A 10,140-nucleotide genomic window follows, 5' to 3' on the forward strand; every position below is an offset into this window, starting at 1 on the left:
CAGTAGTCTAGTGTGAGGGGTTATAACAGTAGTCTAGTGTGAGGGGTTATAACAGTAGTCTAGTGTGAGGTGCGGGAATAATGACAAGCGAACCTGGGGAGCTTTGTGTTCACATTGTCCAAAAAAAAGTGAACCAGACCACGGAATTCAAGTGAACCAAACTCAGACCACTTTTGAGATAGTTCGGGGGCTCTTATGAGATGGTTTGACTTCCTTTTGGAATGTTCACACTGCACCCCAAAAAATTAAGGGAACTACCGTGAGTTCACAACAATTGGCTGAAAGGGACCAAGTGGAGAACATGGTTAAAGGAGGGGGTGGAATATGCTGCTATGTAACTGTATGATTGGGCTTATTTTTTTGTGTGTATTATTGTAAAAGTATCTTAACTGTCTCTTGTCCAGTTGGACGCTCTGTGTCCAGCAGTGGAAGAACTGAGGAGACTGACAACATCGCCTCCTGGTGGTCACATGGCCATTCTGCAGGCTGCCGTGGAGGTACAGTACTTCAATTCCACCATGTTGATGTGATGGCTGTACTTAGACCCATCTCTTCAATTCCACCATATTAGGGAGACAACCCTGTTCCTGGGGTGCTGCAGGTACTGCAGGAATTTTGTTCCAACTAGGCGCCACACCTGACGAACCGAGCTAATTGATCAGTTCGGTGATTGCCTAAATTCAACACACCTGGGCCCTAATTTATCAMTCATGCGTAGGCACAGATCTATGAGTTAACCATGCGTGGGATCATTACCATGCAAAAGTGTGAAATGGATCAATATTAACGTTGGCTTGAGAGAGTGCGTACATGTACACAGTGCCAAGTGGTGGACTAAGGGAACTGCTTGTCAAGCGTAGAATGGGGAAAATACATGTTGAATTTTTGAGAGTAATAATTAAATTAGTAAGTAATAATTCTATTTTATTTTTTATTTTTTATTTTTTTTATTGTAGTTCCATTGTAGTTCCATTGTGACTTCATGCAGAAAAGTACAGCAAATTGGGCCCTCCCGAGTGGCGCAGCGGTCTAAGGCACTGCATCGCAATGCTTGAGTCGTCTTTACAGACCCWGGTTCGATCCCATGCTGTGTCACAGTCGGCCATGGCCTGGAAAACCATGAGGCGGAACACAATTGGCCCAGCGTCGTCCGTAGTAGTCTAGTGGCCGGCCGGGATTTTGGCCGGGAGTTTGGCCGGCCGGGATCCTTGTCCCATCGCACTCTAGCGACTCCTTGTGGTGGGCCGGGCGCCTGCAAGCTGACTTCGGTCATCAGTTAGACTGTGTTTCCTCCGACACATTGGTGCGGCTGGCTTCCGGGTTAAGTGGGCATTGTGTCAAGCAGCAGTACGGCTCGGCTGGATTGTGTTTCGGAGGACACACAGCTCTCGACCTTCTCTCCCGAGTCCGTACGGGAGTTGCAGCGATGAGTCAAGACTGTAACTACCAATTGGATACCACGAAACTGTGGAGAAAAAGGGGGTAAAAGTACAAAAAAACAACAACAAAAAGTCAATTGTTAAATTAGAGGCATGTGTGAAAGGTAAACCATTGTGGAAGACTATAAAATACTGAGATAATGGTAAGTCCTATGAGAGATGGCTGATCCGCTCTGTTGGAAGATTTGAAACACGGTATTTAGCAGAGTGTGTTTTTAGAGACAGGTGGGACTTTTTTTTTAACAGGAAGTACAGATTGGCTCATTAGATATCGTTTTCCAAGGTAAAGATTTAAGACCTATGTGAAAAGGCCAAAACGCCGGCTCATCCCGGGAACACATCCTCGGGTTTTTGGCAACGGGCACTTTTTAGCCTGAGCTTACCGACCGGCGTCGCACAGCCCCTCGATGAGCCAACGTTCAGGCTGCAATCATCAGCGAAACGAACAGTAACACGTCGTTTCCACCGTCTCACAGCCCCTCGATGAGCCNCACAGCCCCTCGATGAGCCAACGTTCAGGCTGCAATCATCAGCGAAACGAACAGTAACACGTCGTTTCCACCGTCTCACAGCCCCTCGATGAGCCAACGTTTCGGCTGCAATCATCAGCTAAACGACCAGTAACACGTCGTTTCCACCGTCGCACAACCGGTTGAAGTCAAGAGGGCTTTCTTTGCCGTGATGTCATCAATGGGTTCCCAAATACGCAATTAAAGCACCATCCCAAAACGATTTATTATACACTGAACAAAAATATAAACGCAACATGTAAAGTGTTGGTCCCATGTTTCATGAGCTGAAATAAAAAGATCCCCGAAATTTTCCATACTCACAAAAATATTATTTTTCTCAAATTCTGTTTCCCAAGTTTGTTTACATCCCTGTTAGTGAGCATTTCTCCTTTACCAAGATAATCCATCCACCTGACAGGTGTGACATATCAAGAAGCTGATTAAACYGCATGGTCATTACACATGTGCACCTTGTGCTGGGGACAATAAAAGGCCACTCTAAAATGTGCAGTTTTGTCACACAATACAATGCCACAGATGTCTCAAGTTTTGAGGGAGTTTGMAATTGGCATGCTGACTGCAGGAATGTCCACCAGAGCTGTTTCCAGAGAATTGAATTGTTCATTTCTCGACCATATACCGCCTCCGTCATTTTAGAGAATTTGGCGCTACGTCTATCCAGCCTCACAACCACAGGCCACGTGTACGGCGTTGTGTGGGCGAGTGGTTTGCTGACGMCAACGTTGTGGACAGAGTGTCTCATGGCGGGGTTATGGTATGGGCAGGCAGGCATAAGCTACAAACACAATTGCATTTTATCGATAGCAATTTGAATGCATAAAATTACTGTGATGAGATCCTGAGACCCATTTGGTTATTAAGTATTATCTGTATTCCCAGTCATGTGAATATCCATAGATTAGGGCCTAATTTATTTCAATTGACTGATTTCCTCGTATGACTCATATTTGCCACTGAGGGGATTTTGGGTAGGGTGTGTTTTGCACCGGGTGAAAATGAATTGCATTGGTTTTGGAACCGGTCTGCCTTCCGGGTGCAAGCCAAGTGCACCGTGCAAAACCCACAGCCAAGTCGGCTCAAAACTAATTGTGACGTAATTAAGCACTTGGACTAATTAGTAGGATGCAAAAGTGATTTGCTTTTGATCAAAAACGCTTTGTATGCAGCTTCCCAATGAAAACTGGTTTAAAAATTCTGACATTTATTTGATGGAAAACAGGTGTATGTTTCCGGGATGATTCACTACGCTGAGAACATGACCGAATGGCGCAGATTACTGTTCCATTTGAGACGGGGCTCCTCCCTCGCCGCTTTTCCCCGGTCACGACACAGGCCGTAGCCCGCCTAAAGCAACATGAATTGTCCTAATGGTCCTCTCTTTGTAGCTACAGGACCTTCAGAAAGTATTCTCACCCCTGGACTTTTTCCATATTTTGTTGTTACAAAGTGGGATTAAAATGGATTTAATTGTCATTTCAATTGTTTTCCTTTGGAATTCTGCCTGTGCTGAGTTACATTCCATTTTATGTTTTATCCTGAAAAAATTCCCCAGTCCTTAATGATGACAAGCATACCCATAACATGATGCAGCCACCACTATGCTTGAACATATGGAGTGTGGTACTCTTCAGTCATGTGTTGTATTGGATTTGCCCCAAACATAACACTTTGTATACAGGACAAAAAGTTAATACTTTGCCACATTTTTTGCAGTATTACTTTAGTGCCTTGTTACAAACCAGATGCATGTTTTGGAATATTTTTTATCTGTACAGGATTCCTTCTTTTAGTATAGTATTGCGGAGTAACTACAATGTTGTTGATCCATCCTCAGTTTTCTCCTATCACKGACGTTAAACTCTGTAACTGRTTTATAGTCACCATTGGCCTCATGGTGAAATCCCTGAGCYGTTTCCTTCCTCTCCGGCAACTAAGTTAGGAAGGACGCCTGTATCTTTYTAGTGACTGGCTGTGCTGATACACCATCCAAAGTGTAATTAATAACTTCACCATGCTCAAAGGGAGATTCAATGTCATCTTTAAACATTTTACCCATCTACCAATAGGTGCCCTTCTTTGCGAGGCATTGGAAAAACCTCCCTGGTCGAATCTGTGTTTGAAATTCACTGCTCGACTGAGGGACCTTACAGATAATTGTATGTGTGTGGGGTACAGAGATGAGGTGGTCATTCAGAAATCATGTTAAACACTGTTATTGTACACAGAGTGAATCCATGCAACTTATTATGTGACTTGTTGAGCACATGTTTACTCCTGAACGTATTTAGACTTGTCATAACAAAAGGGGGTTGAATGCTGAGCTAAACCTTTTGAAAAACATAATTCCACTTTGAACATTATTGTGTGTGTGTGTGGTGTGTGTGTGTTGTGTGTGTGTGTGTGTGTGTGTGGTGTGTGTGTGGGTGTGTGTGTGTGTGTGTGTGTGTGTGTGTGTGTGTGGGCAGGCCAGTGACGATCTCCATTTTTAATTCCGGCTGTAACAACAAAATGTCGAGGGGTGTGAATAGTTTCTGAAGGCGCTGTATGTTTTTATTTTTACTAAGTCAAGCGGCAACTGAGTGAGTCAAATAAAACCTTTTGGTTGTATTCAATATCTGACACCTCCACCTCTGTCTACCCCCTGATGTAAACCTTTATTTTTTCTTAGTTCTTTCAGATCAGCAATCACTGAAAAGGACGTAGTTTGTGTTTAACGTCCTGTCTCCGCTTTTCTCTCCCTCGTTCTGTCTCTCCCTCGTTCTGTCTCTCCCTAGAAAGCTGAACTGGGGGCGGAGTCTACCCGTGACCTCACAGCCAGGGCGGGGAGAGCCAGCTACATCGCCACGGTACGCGTGACCCTTCCTGACCCCGGCGCCGTGGCGATAGCTGCCATCTTGAGAGCGGTGTTCGAAGCCCTGGGAGGACAGAAGTGATGTCAGACAGACGTTGTTGTCATCGTTACAGCTGTAACGCATGGTGATCTGTTTGAAAATGTGATAATAGATATTGTGAAAAGCAAGATATGGTTGATGTCAAATCATATTATCCATGACATGGAATCGTGAATCTGACAAGGGATGATTTCATAATGTAAATCTGATAACTATGGAGTCTTAACCAGTGAATCATAGCAATGAGGAGTCTTAACCAGTGAATCATAGCAATGAGGAGTCTTAACCAGTGAATCATAGCAATGAGGACTCTTAACCAGTGAATCATAGCAATGAGGAGTCTCAACCAGTGAATCATAGCAATGAAGACTCTTATAACCAGTGAATCATAGCAATGAAGACTCTTATAACCAGTGAATCATAGCAATGAGGAGTCTTAACCAGTGAATCATAGCAATGAGGAGTCTTAACCAGTGAATCATAGCAATGAGGAATGAAATGACAAGCGACTCTGTTAGTGAGTCTAAAGTAAATTGTAAATGAGTCATGAACTGAAAGGGACCAATCACGATGAGAAGAATCTCACACTATATCTCGCCCAATCCATTTCATGCGGATGAATTACGGAACTCATGAAAACATGAAATGCCGGTACAATTTTATAAAAACAGACAGACGATTTGTTCGTTTGACAATGGTGGGATTTTTGTGTCGGTAAAATGAATTAATGCGAGAAATGACGGTGGAAATGCCTTTTTTATGCGCAAATATTGATATAATAACCATCATATGGAAGTCAACTTGGAGTGACGCGATGAGCTGCTGTCTGGTCCTCCCACTACGACTCTGTCTGGTCGAAATCGGAAGTTTACATACACTTAGGTTGGAAGAGTCGATTAAAACTAATTTTTCAACCACTACTTTGTGCATGACCACAAGTCATTTTCCCAACAATTGTTTACAGACAGGTTATGTCACTTATAATTTCACTGTATCACAATTCCACTGGGTCAGAAGTTTACATTAACACTAAGTTGACTGTGCCTTTAAAACAGCTTGGAAAATTCCAGAAATTATTGTCATGGCTTTAGAAAGCTCTGATAGGCTATTGACATAATTTGATGTCATGAGGTGTACCTGTGGATGTATTTTCAAGCTAACTCCTCAAACTCCTTCAGTGCTTTTGCTTGACATCATGGGAAAATCTCTCAATAGAAATCAGCCAAGACCTCAAACAAAAAATGTCTGGTCTTATCCTTTGGAGAATTTCCAAAACGCCTGAAGTACCATCGTTCTCTGTACATAACAAATAAGTATAGCAAGTATAATATATCCTATGGGACACGCACCGTCATATGCTAGGACTAGGATGACTATACGTTCTTGTCCTCTAGAGTGGAATACGTACTTTGGTTGAAAAGTGCAAATCAATCCCAGTAACAACAGCAAGAGGACCTTGTGAAGATGCTGGAGGGAAACCATGGTCACAAAAGTATTCTAGTATTCTCACAGTAATAAACGAGTCCTATATCGATCATAACCTGAAAAGCTCTCATGCAAGAGAAGAAGCACCTGCTCCAAACCGCCATAAAAAAAAGCCCGACTACAGAAAGTTTGTCAACTGTGTAGGGACAAAGATCGTATTTTTGGAGAAATGTCCTCTGGTCTGATGAAACAAAAATAGAACTGTTTGGCCATAATGACCATCGTTATGTTTGGAGGAAAAAGGGGAGGCTTACAAGCCAAAGAACACCCATCCCAACCGTGAAGCACAGGGGTGGCAGCATCATGTGTGGGGGTGCTTTGTTTCAGGAAGGACTGGTGCACTTCACAAAATAGATGGCATCATGAGGTAGAAAAATTATGTGGATATATTGAAGCAACATCTCAAGACATCAGTCAGGAAGTTATCGCTTGGTCGCAAATGGTCTTCCAAATGGACAATGACCCCAAGCATACTTCCAAAGTTGTGGCAAAATGGCTTAAGGACAACAAAGTCAAGGTATTGGAGTGGCCATCACAAAGCCCTGACCTTAATCCTATAAACATTTGTGGGCAGAACTGAAAAAGCGTGTGCGAGAAAGGAGGCCTACAAGCCTGACTCAGTTACACCAGCTCTGTCAGGAGGAATGGGCCAAAATTCATCCAACATATTGTGGGAAGCTTGTGGAAGGCCACCCGAAACATTTGACCCAAGTGAAACAATTTAAAAGGCAATGCTACCAAATACTAATTGAGCGTATGTAAACTTCTGACCCACTGGGAATGTGATGAAAGAAATAAAAGCTGAAATAAATCATTCTCTCTACTATTATTCTGACATTTCACATTCTTAAAATAAATGTTGATCCTAACTGAGTTAAGACAGGGAATTTTTACTAGGATTAAAAGTCAGGAATAGTTTAAAACTGAGTTTAAATGTATTAGGCTAAGGTGTACGTAAACTTCTGACTTCAACTGTATCCGTTTACAAACACTGTAAAAAATAAATCAGAGGTAATAAAGCCTCATACAAACATGATCTCTACTTTTTTATTTTCTTGAGTAAAGCAGCTCCAAAATGCAGGTATTTTAGTCTAGCTCAGTGCTTTCTGTGGTGCTGGGGCAGCCAGTGGAAAATACGGAACTTAGTGGTTAGTAATTTCTCTAGTTGCGCCGTGATTGAAATTCAAGCCCCATAGACTTACATTAGAACATCCAAGAAGGTCCAGGTTAGGGGAATGTTTGGCGGGATGTCGTTTGACGGGATGTCCTTTTCTCATCACGCTCTAGCGACTCCTTGTGGTGGGCTGCGCGCCTGCAAGCTGACTTCGGTTGTCAGTCGACAGTGTTTCCTCCAGACACATTGGTGCGGCTTAAACGAGCAGTGTGTCAAGCAGCAGTGCGGCTTGGCTCTCAACCTTCGCCGAATCCGTAGGGAGGTTGCAGCGATGAGACAAGATCGTAACTACCCATTGGATATCACGAAAAAGAGGGTAACGCCACGGGACAGAAATGTTTGAATAGATCGGCCCTGTTGTCAATCCACCATGACATGTTCAAAACAACTGGAAACTCGGAAATCTCAGACTTCAGTGAGATCAAACAACTAAGACAGAATGGGAACTCTGATACAACCAGATCTGACTGGGAAAATACGGAAAATTCTTTTGGAACGGTCATCCAACTTGGAATTCCAAGTCGGCATTTTGGGGCCTCTTTCTAGAGCCCACAAGAAGGACCGCCGTGCCACCTTCCTGTTTAAGTGAGCACAGCACAACAAGGTGAGTCCTAAAATGTCTTGTATGCAGCCGCATAAATTATGTAATATGCCAGGGAGATATGTATACTGTAGCTAAGAATGTAATACTAAGTGTATTTTGTGTAGTAAACTGTTAGTAGCCCATGTGCCTCACCCTAATAATTTGGTCCCTCTTCCCCTCATAACGTAGCCTACTGTTCTGACTTGGTGGTACACATGTAGCCTATAGCCGTTTTAGAGAAATGTAATCATTGAATATTGTAAGAGCTTTCATTGTCTGCTTATATGCCCCCTTTTATTTATCCTACGGTTCTGACTTGGTGTACAGGGAAATACTGTAAGAATGGCCCATGTTCTGAATTGCTGAACAAATAGTTATATTGACTACGTCCGTCCTCGCTCGCTCTTAATGTATTAATTGAAATTACGGATTGCCTCTTATCTGCTTGTCTCCACTTATGCCATAGTTTGTACATCTCAGTTGTCAGTAGAAACAACATTTGTTTAAGCAAGTCAGCCATATCAGCTATGTTTTAAATAAAGGCAGTAATTGAGGCTGAATGAACTGTTTTGCTGCCAGACAAGGCTCCGCTGATAGCCAGGTGTAGCAGTGGTAAGGTGTTGGGACTTTGCTGTTGGAACAGCTTTATGTAGGCCCTAAATGTTTGTGGGGACCGTTGGTCACTGTTATAGTGCAATGGATGTATTGTTTAGTGTTGTGTAGTGGCTTTTTGTTTTCCCCACCAACATTTAAATGCTAAAATAGCCACTGAGTAGCAGACATCCATCTCTGGGCTCCCCAATGAGTCACCCTAATTAGGCTAGCTAGCTGGCTATGCTGTCTAACCAAATCACAACTTTAGTAGCTTTTCAAAGTAGATAAGGCATACTTTCACAGAGAGAGAAAAGAGGAGGATTGGAGAGGTGTGAGGGATGGAAGGAGAGATGGAAAGAGGGAGAGTTGAGGGAACGAGAAAGAGAAATGAGAGAGGGGAGGGATAGAGAGAGGAAGGTGAGAGAGAGAACGAGAGAGAGGGGAAGGGAAGGTGATGGAAAAGAGGGACCAAGGCCAGATCTATCATTCATTGTTAGCAAGGCCAGATCTATCATTCATTGTTAGCCAAGGCCAGATCTATCATTCATTGTTAGCCAAGGCCAGATCTATCATTCATTGTAGCCAAGGCCAGATCTATCATTCATTGTTAGCCAAGGCCAGATCTATCATTCATTGTTAGCCAAGGCCAGATCTATCATTCATTGTGTTAGCCAAGGCCAGATCTATCATTCATTGTTAGCCAAGGCCAGATCTATCATTCATTGTTAGCCAAGGCCAGATCTATCATTCATTGTTAGCCAAGGCCAGATCTATCATTCATTGTTAGCCAAGGCCAGATCTATCATTCATTGTTAGCCAAGGCCAGATCTATCATTCATTGTGTTAGCCAAGGCCAGATCTATCATTCATTGTTAGCCAAGGCCAGATCTATCATTCATTGTTAGCCAAGGCCAGATCTATCATTCATTGTTAGCCAAGGCCAGATCATCATGTCACCACCCTGTGAAATTCATCAATTATTACATCTGTAGCTTAATAACCTGCATGGTCTCCAGAGTCGTAGTGGGAGGACCAGACAGAGTCGTAGTGGGAGGACCAGGACAGAGTCGTAGTGGGAGGACCAGACAGAGTCGTAGTGGGAGGACCAGACAGAGTCGTAGTGGGAGGACCAGACAGAGTCGTAGTGGGGAGACCAGACAGAGTCGTAGTGGGAGGACCAGACAGAGTCGTAGTGGAGGGACCAGACAGAGTCGTAGTGGGAGGACCAGACAGAGTCGTAGTGGGAGGACCAGACAGAGTCGTAGTGGGAGGACCAGACAGAGTCGTAGTGGAGAGACCAGACAGAGTCGTAGTGGGAGGACCAGACAGAGTCGTAGTGGGAGGACCAGACAGAGTCGTAGTGGAGGACCAGACAGAGTCGTAGTGGGAGGACCAGACAGAGTCGTAGTGGGAGGACCAGACAGAGTCGTAGTGGAGGACC

At 43.7% G+C, this 10,140-nt stretch overlaps 1 long non-coding RNA gene across 1 annotated transcript; it reads left to right on the top strand.

Moving 5' to 3' along the window:
• The first annotated feature begins 6 nt into the window (after nt 1–6).
• On the top strand, nt 7–5,544 carry LOC112076332 (uncharacterized). The gene is made up of 2 exons (XR_002895162.2): nt 7–497; nt 4,747–5,544. It is a non-coding gene; the product is annotated as an uncharacterized lncRNA (long non-coding RNA).
• The last annotated feature ends 4,596 nt before the right edge of the window (nt 5,545–10,140 follow it).

Source organism: Salvelinus sp. IW2-2015, unplaced genomic scaffold, assembly GCF_002910315.2.
Source record: "Salvelinus sp. IW2-2015 unplaced genomic scaffold, ASM291031v2 Un_scaffold3694, whole genome shotgun sequence".
Classification (NCBI taxonomy): Eukaryota; Metazoa; Chordata; class Actinopteri; order Salmoniformes; family Salmonidae; genus Salvelinus; species Salvelinus sp. IW2-2015.